Genomic DNA, 17,696 nt, shown 5'->3' with positions numbered 1-17,696 from the left:
CGTTGATGTCATCAGCTGTAGAGATTCTTGCTTCCTCCAAGGTTCCCGAACAGTAACAGCAACAACAGCAACCGACAACCGGATAGAATTTCAGCCTCTGCCGGTGTGTAGCAGCGATGCATGGCACAGTGCGGGATCCATCCGCCGGTGACTGTCTACAATTCAGGGTTCACTGCGTGCCGATTGCAATCAGCTCAGCTATCGCTACGGGTTCAACAAATTTTCGGCAATTTTTCGTAATCATAATTTTGTCGATTACGGCGCACTGTTGCTGCCGTGTCGTCGCATCCCGTCTGGAGAGATATCGGATTCAACGCGTTCAACAGTAGTGGGCCGGCAGAGATCGAACCTTTTGATATTTTACCTACTGTTTACATCAAAGTGAAATGCTTGCTGCCTTGCCCGTTAGATGTTTGCAGGATCGTCTGGGATAGTTGAACCGGAGCGTAGAACTTGAACTTTCCTATCAATTTGAGCCATCGTTTTCGGTTATGCGTGACGGCAGGAGGGTTTTCTTTTCCTCTGATTAGTTAATGCAAGGGCAGGGCTGTGATACATATGTATTGAAGTGAATGTAATTGGTTGGACTTTGAGCTTGTATTTGCAAATATATGTTAAGGGTAAAGAAGTTACACTATAGCTTTAAATATAGAATACAGTATAACTACTGCTACAGAGTTACGCATGCATTTTTTGTCCAACTTTGTCCTAAATAATATTTCTGAGCCGTTTGCATTTGAAAGCAAGCATAGAAACGAGATCTTCCTAGTCAGTCTTAACTCTTTTGGTATTATTTTGAAGAAAACAGCGCAAGATGATTGTTTTTTGATTATCATTGAAATAGTGAAAACCACAGGGAAAACATCTGAAATTTACATTAGTCAAGTGAATTAGTTAGTTAGAATTAGTTAGAATAAGATAATTATTTTGTTAATTGCTGTTCCTATTTTTCGTTATGACAACTCAATTTCCATCAATTACGGTTGCGGAATTAAGATTAATGGAACCTTTTCGAGGCCAAATTTTCTAAGCGGTATTACCCTGTTGTTACATTTCGTACCTTAATTGAATAATTTTTAACTCTTACCTAGACATTCCTAGTAGGTAGAACAACCAGTAGTGTGGAGGTAGTCTTTTGAGAGAAAGAAAGAAACCGAAATTGTAATATATTTTTATTAAATGTAAACTTTGTCATTCTAATTAATATATGTAGCTTTTTAGCTAATGATAGACGAGAAACATGTCTTTTGTCTACTGTAAGCATCGGTTAAAATTCCTCCTGCAACACCAGTAAATGTGGTATGTTCCATTTGTTTTCGTGATTAATAATGGAGAAATGACAAAACAAATCGAAAAATATTTGTATGGAGTGTAGTATATCCAGAGCTTAAAATATTCATCTTCATGAAGCAACTTCGGTCCGAATTTTGACAAACATCGCATGAATATTCAAAACATAGAATGACATAGTCAGACGACTACTCCCCGAACTCATTCATTCGACTGTCACTGAATGTGTTTAAATGTGAAAAAAACATAATTATCATTGTTTATGTTGATGTTTACCGCTGAAACTGCCTCGCGGATGAAAATCGGATTCAGTCCTGTGTGATAAATCACTTTACTCATTTGAAACGTGTTCAGATTTCAGATAATTTATCAATTTGTAAAATGTGCATAAATATTCAATGACTAATATTCAACTGAATATTGACTGTCCAGAGCCGACTATGAATGTGTCGGAAGTGAACTGACAAATGAATAAAAATGGACTTCACTAAAAAATATCGATTATTTTACACTCTGAGTATATCAACCAAACTGTGCATAAGTCCAGAACATGCGATCTACAACCACGACTCTCGTCGCTTTTTTCGTAATTCCAAGCTTGAATATGTATTCAAATATGTTCATAACGTAGTACTGAAGACCAAAAAACTAGGATGTGGTGGGGTTTGACAGTGGGCTCTGTTAAACCCCTATGGAAAGCTGCATATATCCGCAAGTAGGCTCCACCAAAGCGACCGTGTGCCGCTCAAAGCGCACAAGCCCAAGTCCTGGTATTAGGAGGGACGCTAAACAGACCTGACACGAAGGCCCTCCGACGAGACAGGAGGTTTGCGCAGGCCCAATAAGCCGCATGGAAACCAATAATTACGAGCAATATAAGAGATAATACAACTCGATATAATCGGCAACGACCTAGGCGTCGAATAAAGGATCATAGAAAACCAAATCGACCACGTTCTAATCGACGGCAAATTCTTCTCCGACATCACGAACGACGGTGTACAACGCGCGTCGGAGTCGTCCGCCGCGGCTAAACATTGGGCGGCTACAAGACGGTAGACCAGAGTGTAAAATAATCGATATTTTTTAGTGAATTCCATTTTTATTCATCTGTCAGTTCACTTCCGACACATTCATAGTCGGCTCTGGACAGTCAATATTCAGTTGAATATTAGTCATTGAATATTTATGCACATTTTACAAATTGATAAATTATCTGAAATCTGAACACGTTTCAAATGAGTAAAGTGATTTATCACACAGGACTGAATCCGATTTTCATCCGCGAGGCAGTTTCAGCGGTAAACATCAACATGAACAATGATAATTATGTTTTTTTCTGCACATAGTAAACACATTCAGTGACAGTCGAATGAATGAGTTCGGGGAGTAGTCGTCTGACTATGTCATTCTATGTTTTGAATATTCATGCGATGTTTGTCAAAATTCGAACCGAAGTTGCTTCATGAAGATGAAGATTTTAAGCTCTGCGGTAGACTAGCCAAAGACTACGCGCAGCAGCTGGAAGTGGCACTCCCAACGAAAGAACAACTAGGCGCAGCAACCGACAACCGGATAGAATTTATTCTCTTGAAGATGGCTGGAGAGATATTCGATCCGCCATTGGAAGCACCACAACCCCTGCACTAGGCACGGTGCTCCCGGATCAGAGAAACAACTGGTATGATGGCGAATGTGAGCAGTTAGTTGAGGAGAAGGATGTAGCATGGGCGAGATTTCTGCAACACCGCACGAGGGCGAATGAGGCACGATACAAACGGGCGCGGAACAGACAAAACTCGATTTTTCGGAGGAAAAAGCGCCAGCAGAAAGATCGGGACCGTGAAGACACGGAGCAACTGTACCGCGCTAATAACGCTCGAAAGTTCTATGAGAAGTTAAACCGTTCACGTAAGGGACACGTGCCACATTGCCACAGCCTGATATGTGTAAGGACATAAACGGGAACCTTCTTGCAAACGAGCGTGAGGTGATCCAAAGGTGACGGCAGCACCACGAAGAGCACCTGTATGGCGATGTTGCAGACAACAACGGTGGCGGTTTGGTGATGAACTTTATTTATGGGCAAACGCTCTGCCACAGATCAGGTGTTCGCCGTACGTCAGGTTTTTCAGAAATGCTGCGAATACAACGTGCCCACACATTATCTACATATTTATCGACAACGTAAGCCACCCACCACGAGTTTGTATCGTTGGTGACGAAATCGAGGTGGTTGAAGAATTCGTGTACTTGGGATCACTGGTGACCTTCGATAACCAGCAGAGAAATTCAAAGACGCATCGTGGCAGGATATCGTTTGTACTTTGAACTCCACAAGACGCTCCGATCAAAAAGAGTTCGCCGCCGTACCAAACTGACAATCTACAAAAAGGTCATTAGACCGGTAGTCCTCTACGGACACGAGACCTGGACGATGCTCGTGGAGGACCAATGCGCACTGGGAGTTTTTGAAAGAAAAGTGTTGCGTACCATCTATGGTGGGGTGCAGATGGCGGACGGTACGTTGAGGAGGCGAATGAACCACGAGTCAGCATCAGCTGCATCAGCTGTTGGGAGAACCATCCATCGTTCACACCGCGAAAATCGGAAGACTGCGGTGGGCCGGGCACGTAGCCAGAATGTTGGACAGTAATTCGGTGAAAATAGTTCTCGTCAACGATCCTACGGAAACAAGAGGCGAGGTGTACAGCGGGCAAGGTGGATCGATCAGGTGGAGGACGATTTACAGACCCTCCGCAGACTGCGTGATTGGTGACGTGCAGCCATGGACCGAGCTAAATGGAGAAGACTTTTATGTATTGCACAGACCACTCCGGCCTTAGTCTGGTGATAAATTAATAAATAATATATTTGAGAAGATCATGAGACATGGTTAGATGGATTTGAGATATCCCGGGTTATCCAAACCGTCCTTGGGTTCAGAACTTGTGATCTACAGCCACGAAACTAGCTTTATTTGGCACTAGAATACATGTATTCAACCATGTCCACAACATATTCCAGAAGACCAGGAGACATGGTAAGATGATTTTGGGATATTCTGGGTTATCTGAATCATCATTGAGTTCAGAATTTGTGATCTACAGCCACCACTCTAGCCTTTTTCGTCGCTTCAAGCTTGGATATGTATTTAACCATATCCATAATATAATTGTGAAGATCAGGAGACATAGTTAGACATGGTTTTGGAATATCCTGGCTCATCAAAACCGTCCTTGAGTCTAGAACTTACGATCTACAGCCACAGCAGTAGATTTTCCAGGTAACCGCAAGCATTTAAAAAAATCCATGCGTGCGACTATAAAGCATATATTATAGTGTAAACATGCTTTATACTGGCTCATAGAGCCTGGCTTATATAGCTTTAAATTGCCGAATAGGCGAAATATAGTGCTAATGGTTACTTGGGGCTTCCGTCACTCAAAGCTCCAATATGTATTCAACGGTAATAATCACATACATATAGCAACTTTGTGAAAATATTTGTTAGCAGCTGTAGATTTGTAGTCCCGAATAAAAGTATAGTTTGGATGAGCCAGAATATCCAAAGTAGGGGTTCCATTCCCGGAAACGATTTCCCGGGAAATAAATTTTTCCGGGATTCCCGATTCCCGGGATACACTCTTTATCTTCCCGAATTTCCCGGGAAATTATTTTTTAAGGTATTTAACCATATCCATTTTTCTATTTTGCAAATTTTATGAGGGAGTATCAATTATATTTTTGACTAACATCTTCTCACTGTTACCATAATGCAATTTCTATTTAATAGCATATTTCGCTTTCAAAGTAGATTACTCCCTATTATAAATAAGTTTTTATCTGTAGATGCTACAGTATTGGACGGTTCAACCCTAATGCGTGTTGAAGGGAGGCGAAGCAAAGCATAAATTGTTTCCATCGGTCGTTTATTTATTTAGTAGGCCCAATCATCGGGCATGACGAAGTCGAAATAAAAATCTAGTATTTGATGATATTTCTCAAGCGAAATAAAGTCGAAATAAAAATCTAGTATTTGATGATATTTCTCAATAGCAAGAACAAAGTGATTTAATTGTGCAGACAAATTGTCTCTGAGTCGCAGATATTTAAGCAAGGGCAGTGACGGGTTTGGTAGGTTTATTGTCAGAGGTTTATTTTTAAGACTTTCAATACTTTTTGATTCAAACTCCGATACGTGTTCCAAACAGACTCATGTTCCGAACACTCGTTTGTTTGATATATGTCTTCTTTTTCTAAATTATAATGAACTATTGAGAATTTACTGTCTGGATATGTCAGAGTACAAAATTTAACATATTTTAGGTCTTTGCTATTAGGTCATTACAATAGTTTATTAACGAAAACTCGCCAAACTTATGCGATTTTATGCGTTTCTGGTGTTGCTCGGAATTTCAAACAACGTTTGACAGAAAGGATCATTAATTGATAGTTAGGATTTTTAAGGTACGACCATAAAACTCTCGACTGAAAGTATTTTATCACGCTTGAAAAAAAAAACATTTAATGCTTACACACTTTAAATTCAAAGGCGAAATGTGCTCAAGTGTTCGTATTATAAATCAAACTTGACCAGAATATTGTTTGCATTAAGAAAATATACGGACGAGTACCAGAATGGTTGATATTGAAAACCTTCCGGCAGTAACAGAACAATTCCTGTCAAAGCCGTCTTCTCCTCCATATCCAGGAATCATCTGGACATAGCAGATCGTACTCTATAACGAGAGCAGATGTTGAAACTTCGTAATCTGATGCTCATGATATAACGAACGTTTTGCAGACAAAGGTAATACTTAACGATTTAAACAGAGACAATTTGCCAGAATTTCCAACAACTCTTTAATCATTTTCGCACAATGTAGCAAGTATCAATCCCTTGAGGTCGAGAGTATATTTTTATACTAAGTTAACATTTTATTTCCCGTTTCCCGGGAAAAATGGAACCCCTAATCCAAAGGATCTTACGATGTCTGTAGATTTCCAGGGGACGCAATGATTGTAGTTGAAAACGTATCAAAAGTTTGAACAGAGAAAAAAACCACTGCTACAACTGTTGATTGCACCTCAAGGATAGTTTGGATGACCCAGAAAGACAGCTTGAATGACCTAGAATATTACAAAACTGTGTCTGTTAACCTTCCAGGAAATATAATACTCTTGGTTGAATACGCACAAAAAAAATGTGACGAAAAAGGCTTTTCAGTTGCAGTAAGTAGATCTGAAATCCCGAACTCAGACACAGTTTTGGTGACCTATAACAGTATATCCAAACAATCAGTCGATATATACAAGGAAAATCACTTCCAAGAGATGTAAAAAAACACGTATCGAAACTATGATAAGCGGAAAACGCTACAATCACAACTGTTGATTTTAAGTCACGAACTCAAGAAAACTTTGGACGATCCAGAATATTTAAAAAGTATTTTACAATGTCTTTTGGTCTTACAGGATATTAACTGCACATTGTTGGAAACATATCGAAACTATGAGCAACAGAAGAGCTGTAGCACAAAAAAGTTTGGATGATGCAGAATATGTAAAACTATCTTACGATTTATATTGACCATCCAGGAGCTGTACTGCACATGGTTAAATACGATTGTACGACAATTCCGCTAAAAACAAATTCCCCAAATGCAATTTCCCCGAGTAACAATTTCCCGAATGTAACATTTCCCCGAATGTAACAAATCCCCGAAAGCAATAATTCCCCGAATGGAACATTTCTCCGAATGCTTCTCTCTTTTTTTTAGTGCGGCACAGAGCGATGGGTATCCAGTTAACCATGAGCATAAAGGCGTACACTCTTAGTTTTTATTTCTGCAGCTCGGTTAAAATCCGCACAGCCGTGCGCCAGCAAAATGAAAAACTGATATTCCGGCAAAAATGACGTTTGTTAGCTGATTTTCGGCAAATTATTTGCTGATTTTCAGCAACTTTGACAGAAATCTCGGCAAAAAAACATGTTTGCTGGGGCACGGCTGTGCGAATCTCGGTAAAAGTTCAACATTTTGCTGAGATCCCGGTAAAAAAATTAAGTGTGTAGGATAGGGTGGCTCAAATTAGTATGGGAAAAACTTTGTTAATTTTTTTTATGGGCCGCCCTCTTATTCGGTTCTATTTGATGCCCTGATGCTCTGGACAAAATTTCAGCCAAATCGGTCAACGTTTGGGCGGTGCTAAACTCGTTGGAAGTTTATATGGAAAAATGTATCCAGAAACATCCAAAAACAGTAAATTGCAGTTGGACTACACAACTTACGATGAAGAACTATGATACTCATTCAGATCTTGGAGAATTTAATACAGAATGTAATGCAGAAAACCACGAGAAGATTCGAGCTTGCCCGGCTAAGTTATTAGGATTTCTCTGAAGTGGGGTTTGTGCAAATTTCTTTTCTTTTACTTTTGAACAGAAATAAATTCACCCCTCCATCACTCCAGTAAAATGCTAATATCTTTGCGTAATAAACTCTAATCTTCTCGCGGTTTACAGCACGACATTCTGTATTTTATTTTACAAGAACTGAATGAGTATCATGGTTCTTGATCGTAAATTGTGCCGTCCAACTGCAAATCACTGTTTTGGGATGGTTCTGCATACATTTTTCCATATAAACTTCCAACGAGTTTAGCACTGCCCAAACGTTGACCGATTTGGCTGAAATTTTGTCCAGAGCATCAGGGCATTAAATAGAACCGAATAAGAGGGCCCATCAAAAAATTTGAAAACAGTGTTTTTTGAGCCACCCTAGTGTGGGAGTGCCAATCCGGAGTTTACTAGTTTGATTCTTGGTTCGGTCTAGGATGGTTCCAGGTTGGAAGCATTTTCGATTCCTTGGAAAAAGTGTATCCATTGTACTTGCCACACTAAACATTCATGCAACTGACAGGCACGGGGAAGCTTTCAATAACTATGGAAAACAGCCCAAGTTTCACATAAAATGTAGAGCCTTTGAAGATGAAGATAATGCGCTGAAAGAAGGCAATGCTTTCTTTGAATGAACGCATTTGGTCGGTATAAGGCGAAGTGAGGAGATAATGCTTTCTTTAAATGTATAAGTTTGCTCGGTATGATGAACGCATCTGCCCGGTTTAAAGCAAAAGGAAAAGATAATGTCTTCTTAAAATGAACGCGTCTGCCCGGTATAAGACGAAGGAAGGAGATAATGCCTTCTTTAGATGATAGCATTGCCCGGTATTAGAGTATCATTACCGGGCGCGAGTATTTTGATCACCCGCACTGCGCTGTCATTTGAGTCACTCTTTTCCGTACCAGTCACTGTTTTCGGCTATCAATTTGGTTGCTGTATTCCGCACTGGTGACGTTTGACGTTTAACAGTTCATTAAATAGCAGCGCTCTTACCGTATTCCGTACCGTACTCTTACCGCAGCGCAGTATACCGTACTCTTACCGCAGCGCTCTTAGCGTAAAAGGCACCTAGAGAGATAGCTTCTGTACGCAATAAGGCAAGAAGAGGAGATAATTCGTTCACTAAAGGAGCGCGCTTGTCAGGTATAATAAAGGATTGATATGGAGCAATTATATGTTTCAAAACTGATGCTATGCTACAGCACACTTATCTAAGAAAATGACAATTTGTTTAATAGAACATTCTGAAAAAACGGCATTCCACCAAAGGTCCTTCTGGTTTTTCGGTGAAATATTATGCATTCAATACATATTGCTTAAGAATTGATCTAATATATTTTTTTTATATCATTTGAGATTTCTATGGAATTTGCACCAAAAATAGTGAAAAAAAATAAAAATTGTTCTAGATCCCCCGATAGAACATTTTAGTTTATCCACTATATGAAAGAGGAAAGCATCTTCTTTCACGTGGTGGGTGTTTCAGATATACTGATTTTTGAAAAATAATGTTTCTCCATAGACACACCGTGTCTTATTTCGGCCAGATACACAGTATTAAAGAAATAATAATAACATTTATTATCTGAAGAAACACCCATTTCTAAAGAAAGAACACCTTTGCTATTGCATTATTCCGAGCAAATGCATTTTTCCTAAAGCAGAGATCCCTTTTACTATTGCCCCATTCCGGGCAAACGCATTATTTTTGTTTAAAAGGATTCACATGCACCATTGCTTTATACTTCTAAAGAAGCTATGTATATACATTTCGAAGATAGAAAACATATTTTCCAAACGCTTCTTGGAAGATCAAGAACATCTAATACTACCAAAGAATATTGAGCTGATAATGTCCAATAGGACACTCTTCAACGTATCTTTGAACGCTGCTCTTTTCATACGCATACAGTCGATTGCGAAGATGTGTTTGTAAGAGGTACTTTAATTTCGGGGAATTGTTACATTCGGGGAATTGTTACATTCGGGGAATTGTTACATTCGGGGAATTGTCGTACAATCGTTAAATACATTTAGAAACTTTGAGTCAGTCTTCGCATCTGTAGATTTCAAGTCTCGAAATCAAGGATAGTTTGGATGACTCAGAATATCTTACGATATCCGTTGACCTCCCGGGAGGTGTAATGGATATAATTGAATTCATATTGAAGCTTTGAGTACCAAAAAAAGCTACTATGCAGCTATAGATCTCAAGTCCCCCAACTCAAAGACAGTTTGGATTGCTCAGAATATCTTAAAACTATCTTACGCTATTCGTTGACCTCCTGGTAAGTGGTGCCACTCCGTTGCAGGACGGGGTGACCACCACACTGATTGAGGACTATCTGAGCTTCGAAATGTCAACAGGAGGGTACCTCCTGCAAGGAGGCGTGACGTGCCGGGTGTTCCACGCCCCACAGGAGGGGCACAGAGTGGAAACAAATGGGAGATGCGGGTATTACAGCCCCCACGGAGCGAGTGACTGAATGTCAGAGGAGTGGTGCACAAGTGGTGCAAGCGAAAGGGACGGAATGCATGGGCGAGCACACAAGTAAGCCTCGCATGGTACGGATGGTAATAAGGGTGGCAGTGGGTGGTACCCATACACCCGGAGTGGTGCGCACGTGGTGGGCGAGAAGAGTCCCTGATTAGCAGGGAAGCGAGTTAGAGTAGGGCATTAATGCTCTCATGTAGTAATTGGACTGCCTAGGCAGTAGAGCTTCGAGTTGTCGTAGCAGACAGTCGTGGGTAGGGTTGCAGAAATTCTGCGTGGCCCGCCCCTTCCACTGGTCACCCTGTCTGCTTCGACAGGACGGAGAGCATGAGTGGGTCTGCCTCGTAGCTGAGGTAGGAGTCACCAACCTAGAGTCGCCTTCGGCTTGGCAGACAAGTGGTGCCACCCTGTTGCAGGACGGGGTGAATACCATAGCATGCGGTACTTTCTGCAGGGTACCCGTGACACGCTTGCTGTCATTCGAGCGGCATAGGCAGGTGAGTGTTGGGGCACATGTGATGCCAATGTGCCTTGTGCACAGGTGGTACATGGGAAGTACCAGGAGAGTTGAGGCGCATACGTGCATTTGTGTACGTCATGTGGGGGGCGCAATTCACAATAGACATCCCCCGAGGTATTGTTTAATTCCGGGCCGGTGGAATAAGGAGAGGAAGTTGGTTTTAGTGAGTCGGGAGTGGTGATCCCATCCCCACACTACCTGGGTACGCCTCATCAGGTGTCTGGTTGCAGATTACTGTTACCTTCATTAAAAAAAAAACAGCTGCGCAGTGGTTAAAATTCATCAGCGTTACTTGCACAGCGATCTCTTTCGGCTCATGGGTGCCGTTGTTTCTTCGGACGCGAGTAAACTACACCGTCTCTCCATTCTGCCTTTCTGTTTGTCAGAGCTACAGGCACCACCATTTCTACTGGAGATTATTCTCCTTCTGGCGACTAGCTATTCATGGGCGTAGCCAGGATTTCGAGGGGGGGGGGGCAACTTTTTCGTGTCTTCTAATTCGTAGTTTTATAGTGGTCTTATGAAAACACATGAATATTAGTGCTTGGCACTATTTCCTTCTAAGTTCCAAAAACTTTGAAACGAAATCCACAACCAACAGTAAAGGCTGGATCACAATAGCACGTTGCGCTGGGCGTTGAAGTCAGCGTTTTGTACTAGAACGAAACGCTAATAAACGTGACGCATTCATGCCCACAATGCATTGTTCGCGTTTTGCGTTTATTAAACAACAATAATGATATTTGAATTTCTAAACAAATTCGCTCTGAAACAATATTTATTATCAAATAGGCAGAAAAAAAACAATATGCAAGTTTCCTCCAGGAATTCCTTCGACAATTGCTCCAGTCATTCTATCCGAAGTTCAGTCAGGAATTCTTTAGGAATGCCTCCAGCAACTTCGTCAGGAATTTCACCATTATTTCCGCCGGGAATTAATCCAAAAATTTCATCATTATTTACTCCAAGAAATCTTCCACGAGCTATTTTATAAGTTCTGCAGGGAATTCTTCCAATAATTCTTAGTGCTGTTTCTCATAAAAAATTCTGAAAAATTGCACCGTGAAGTTCCTAAGAATATTCCGTGGAAATTCCGCAGAACTGCCAGTAAACATTCCTGAGAATTTCGCAAAAAACCTTCGAATTTCTTGTGTAAATTCCATAAAATTGTCCCTAAAAGTTTCAAATAATTTCTTGTGAAAATTTCAAAGAATTTCTCCTGGAATTCCACCGAAAATTTATACAGAAAATATACCGAAATTAAAATTTTCGGAGGAATTCCTAGATTAATTCCCAAAGTAATTCTGAAAGAATTCCGGTGAAAACATCAAGATTTCCACTGGGAGATCCTCCAGGAGTTTCCCCAAAAACTCCTCCGGGAATTCTTCCAGCAGTTTTACCGGCATTTCCTCCAGGATTTCCTCCGAGAATTATTCCAGTAGTTCTATCGGCAGTTCCTACTGGGGTTCCTCTGAAAATTCTTCCGGGAAATTCTCCAGAATTTCCTCTGGGAATTCTCCGGGATGTCCTCTGACGATGACGATGGTCCAGCTATATACCCCTACAAAGGTTTCAGCTAGACGAGATTTGTCTATAAGATGAATTTTCCACGTTTTTTTCCGAGGATTCGTCTGATAGTTTCACTGGAATTTCCTCCGGAGGTTCCTTTGAAAATTCTCCCGGGAGTTTCTTCAGAAATTCCTCCGAGAGTTCCTATGAGAATTCCTCCGTAGTTTCACCAGTAGCTCTACCAGGAACTCATTCAGGATTTTTTCAGGAAATCATTTAGGCTTTCTTCAGAAATTTAAATGGAAATTCCTCCTGAAGTTCTTCCGAAAGTTTCTGTGGAGTTCCTCCGGAAGTCCTCTGGGAATTCTTCTTCTAGGAGTTCCTCCTGAAATTCTTTCGAGAGTTCTTACTGGAGCTCCTCCGGCAGTTCCTTCTGGGAACTCCTACGGAGAGATACACCTCAGAAGAGGAATTCCCAGAGTAATTTCCGGAGGAACATCCGGAGGAATTCCCGTAGAAATTATCAGAGGAATTCTAAGTCGCTAAGTTAACTAAGTCCCGTTTTATTAGGAAATGCTAAGACAATGTAACGATAAACTCGGACTTAGTTAACTCCTTGACAAAGGTACAATATATGTAACCGAAACGTCGGATAAAAACGTAAAACCCGTTTTTGAGCATAAGAAGACTGAAAGCCATTAACCTCAAATATCATTATTATCTTTATTTGGGAGGTTTTCAGCCCTAAGCAGGCTCAGCTCGAATCCAGGAATTCCCTATGAAGTTCCTGGAGGGATTCCCGGAGGAACTCTTGGTAAAACTCCTGGAGGAGCTCCCGGAGGTACTCCCACAAGCACTTCCGGAGGATTTCCCAGAAGGAAGTCCTGAAATAATTCAAAGTTCCTGAAGGAATTTCAGGAGAAATATCAGAAGTAGTTCCCGGATAAAATACCAGGAGGAATTAATGCCGAAATTTCCAGATGAAATCCAGAAGAATTGCTGATGAAATTACTGGATGCATTCCCTGGCGTTTGTTCTGAAGAAATTCCTGGAAGAACTCAATGGAAGATGGAAGGAACTCTCAAATTGATTTCCGAATGAAATTCTGGAGTATATTCCGAGTGAAGTCCGGAAAGAATTCTAGGACAATTCTGCGAAAAAATTTCCGGAGTAATTCCTGAGGGAATTTCAGGAGAAGTACCTGAAGGAATTCCGGAAAATACCTGGAAGACTTTCTGGGGAAATAGTTGGACAAACTCCTGGAGAAATTCTCAAAGAAATTTGTAGAGCAATTCTTGAAGGATGTTCTGAAGTAATTGCGAAAAGAATTCTAGAATGAAATCCTAGAGGATTTCGCTATTAAGTTTATGGCGGTTTTATCTCGGAAGAATTAAAGGAAGAGCTCCTGGAGAAATGCCTGAAGAAGTTCCTTGAAGAATTTCCGAAGGAATTTCTTATAGATTTGCAAGTGAAATTATGGAGCGAAATCGGAGAATTTGTGTCATAAATTTTCTGAAGAAACTTCTGGTGGAATTTCGGGAGGAAATTCCGTATGTATTCTTGAAGGAACTCTCGAATACATTCGATGGCCCCCCTTGCCCCCTTCTGGCTACGCCCTTGTTAGCTATACATGCCTGTCATCTGAAAACCGTCTTGTCGTCTTAGAACGTGCTTTTAGTCCTGTCAACCCTGTCACTTAGAGCAAACCCAAGTAACATTTTAAGTTTCATAACGCTCTTGAAGACCATTATTTACTATTTACCATTATTTACTCTAAAAGAATGTTATAAAACCAGCATAAAACCAAAATGTTGCTAGGGATGTCTAATAACTCTTGCAACATCATTGCGCCTGAGTGGAAGGTAAATGCGTCAAGTTAGGTTTAGTTTTCCGCTTTCCCGCTCCCGTTTTCATCGAGCCTCCTGATAAGTAATGAGGTTTTACTCCTTTACATAAACGAACATGAACGAACAGCCATCGCTTGCTCAACCACTGCCCTCTTACTTGATGTGAGTCCGCTGGTCAAAGCAGTGGCCGTAATCAGCATCGCGGGGGCTATTGTCCGACTCGCTTTGCGTGCCCTGGTGCCCTTTCTCCGCAATCCGCTCCTAATTCCACCCTCTTGGGTGGAGATCTCATCAGCCCCCTCTTCGCAAAGGCGCTGCAGTCTGTACCCTCAGTGCCTGCTACGCTCCCGCTCGCCTAAGGAAATCGTTTTTTTGTAAGACCCTGAAATCTACAATAAGATGCAATAAATTGACTTGACTTTAAAACCTAGTGAAAGGTATGAAAAATAAAATTTCTTCCTCGACATGTTTTACTGTTTTGGGTATCACAAATAAAATATAATCCGTTGTTGACCCATGGTTGAAAATAAATCCCATATTCCATTGCATGATCAACAGTCGCCTTCAACTAAATAAAAAGGATTTAAAGGACCCAACAGCAGCAGCAGCAGTTCTCTCCCTCACCCTTCATTAGACTGATTTATGGCGTAATATCCTGGTGGCGCGGCGGAGACCAGAAGGGACCAAAAATGTGAACAGATGTGAACGATTCGCGCTCACCTATGCGTTTCGTTCATATATAAAATGTTCTCCGGTCGCCTACCTGGCTGGCTGCGGCTGGGGAACATGAAAGTGAAACGACAGAACGAGTAATCGAGGGCACCGGCAACCCGCCACTCACGTACATTTATCAATTTGAACATAATTAATGCAGTCAGCTCGTCGTCGTCATCATCAGCCGGAATGTAGAATTGTTTACGACAACAACTGGTGGTTCCGAATATTGCGCAATTTGTGAATTCACCGTACCGGAGGAACGTTTCAGTAGTGCACAGCATCAAGTCATATTTCACATGCTGAATATTTTGAATCGTGAATGCTTGATCAAGCTTTTGCCTAGTTTGCTAGGGGAAGCTAGGGTCAATCAGGTCAACTTGCTACAAATCAGTTTCGTAATCAAGGTATGCACATCTCTACCGGTCCGTCCCTCGGGCACATCCGACGTATCTGTTTGGGATAAAATCCTATCTCGATATATCGTACACTATCATATATCACCACATAAACTGAACTTGATTTGATTTATTACATTTCGGCATGTCTGCCACCGAAAATATACAGACCCAAAGTTCAGCTGCCATCGCTGCTTGCCAACACGTCCCGACAGAGGCAGCACTATCGATGCAGGTCTAGGTGCGTGCGCCGTAACGCAAAATGGATTCTACCGTGTCCTTCGTCATACATACCAAATTCGTACACGCACGACGATGCTTCCAGCCTTTAAAATTCCACCCGCCAACGACAAAACATCCCAAAACCGGTGACAAATGCCTAGAAACGAAACGAGGAATCTTCGTCCTCGTTTTGGAAAACTTGTAATGATTGCATCCTACCCGTTTCGGGCTCTCTTCCAGTCTCATCCGCACCAAACACCCGGGTGAAAAATCCTGATCCTGCTTACAGTGAAGCATGCCAACTGCGACAAACCAGGTGTCAGTTTAGTTTATTTCACCTTTTTTATTGCTCCTCCGCATGCCGCTAGTCTTCCCGTTGCGCTGCGTCCCTGAACCCTCGCAGATTGTCACGTCGTTTGCAGTTGTTTTCGGTTTTCAGGGTGTGGTGAAGGCTGTTACTTTTTGTACTCGGCAAAGCTGGCTAACAAATATTGTTATCGTTGAATAATATTAGGCATTTTTTAAATGTCCTTTTCCTCTAGTAACTTTTTCTTCGTATTTCTTTTTCTTACTTATTTTTCTTCCTGCTTTTTTTATTTTCTCGATTTCCTCCTTCCTTTCACCATCTTCCATCTTCTTCCCACTCTTTTTCAATTATATTTTTTTTAATTTTGATTTCTGCTTCCTCTTTTCCTTCCTACTTCTTCATTATTCTATCTAACTTCCCTCATCCCATTTCATTTTTATTTTTGCTTTTTCATTATATTATCATTCTTTTTCTTTTTATGTTCTTCCATCTTCCTTAGTTTTACTTCTACTTTCGTCCTTCTTTTTTCTTTGTTTTTGTTCCGTTTCTACTTCACATTCTGTTTTTTTTTAAATTCTTTTTTAGACTTTTTTTCTTTTTATCGTCAAGAAGTGTGACGTCTCTTATTTTACTTTTCACTACTCATCTCTCACTTTTAGATCCTGACTTCTTACGTCTCATTTCTCACTTTTCATTTTTCATCCACTATATCCTCTCTATTCTCGTGTTTCACTTTTCTCTTCTCATTTACTTCTGACAGGGAAATCAGCAAATTTGGCCAAAAGACCCATTTTGGTCAAACGATATTCGGACAAGTGACCCAAAACCTTGAAGCTGTTTTCAGGTAGAATTTTTTAATTAATTTGAATTTAATCAAGGTTCATAAAGCCGGAGGTGGCAGCCAAAATCTTACTAATTCTAGGGAAATGAAGCCTTCGCTGACGTAAATCGGTGTAAGTGACAACAGCTCAGTTTTAAGAAATAAGGGTGCGAAATTTATCAATATTTTTTGTTTTATACAAATTATATGAAAGTTCGAAAGAATTACTAATTTTCCGTGAATTTTCACATTTATTATAAATACCGAACCGACGATATTAACATATTACCGCAAAGCTTTAAAGTCACCGCATTTTTTTATGTTTGTTATCATCTCAAATTCGACCAAAATGTTACTCTGCTTCTAACCCACTCATTTGACATTGAGCAAGAAGTTGGTGCCTGTGGTACAAACAAATCATTTCGAAGTAATATAGTATCCTAGGTGAATTAATCCTCAGCCACCAAAATCACTGCTAAACGGGAGTACATTGGAACCGGTGCCTCACATGCCTGCGCCGTTTCGATTCGTTTTCTCCAGCCGCCGCACTTGGATAAATGGAAGAAAGAGAAAGAAAAAAAGAAAACCTTCGAAGCGGATGCTATCCTGCGGTGATAAACCTGGTGCGTTGAATTTCGTAGGAAGGACAGATCAACAACCATTCACATTAAATACCGACCCAACCCAATAGGATCGCGTATTGGTTGCTGCATTGCATTGCATCGTTGCGTGTCCTTTGGTTCGATGCACAATCACATATACCTACTTTAATCAACAAGTTGCACCTTTTAGTTTGAAGAGTTTTCTTGGAATTGGATAAAATTTCGATTGAATCGTAGCTTAGTTATAGTAAGTACATAGTTTTTAGAAAAATCACATTTGATATAGAAAGGAGCAGGCAACACTTTTAATGTAGACATTTCTCTCTGTCGTGCTCAAATAACCTGGATTCAATAAAATATAAGTGGTTTGGTATAGGGAATAAATTAGACTAATGTACTTGAAATCATGTAACTAATATTTTGATCTTTCTCGTACAACAATGTTGTACCGAGAGGCTTTCATTTTATTCCAGATAAGAACTTTTTATAGAAGGTTAGGAGACCCATTTTTTTAATTTTTAATTTTCCTGTTCGGGTGTGCCACTGCGACCAGTTATTAGATCTATTGT

This window comes from Armigeres subalbatus, chromosome 2 (assembly GCF_024139115.2).
Source record: "Armigeres subalbatus isolate Guangzhou_Male chromosome 2, GZ_Asu_2, whole genome shotgun sequence".
Lineage (NCBI taxonomy): Eukaryota > Metazoa > Arthropoda > Insecta > Diptera > Culicidae > Armigeres > Armigeres subalbatus.
The sequence above is the reverse complement of the archived record's forward strand: the minus strand, read 5'-3'. Positions refer to the sequence as shown.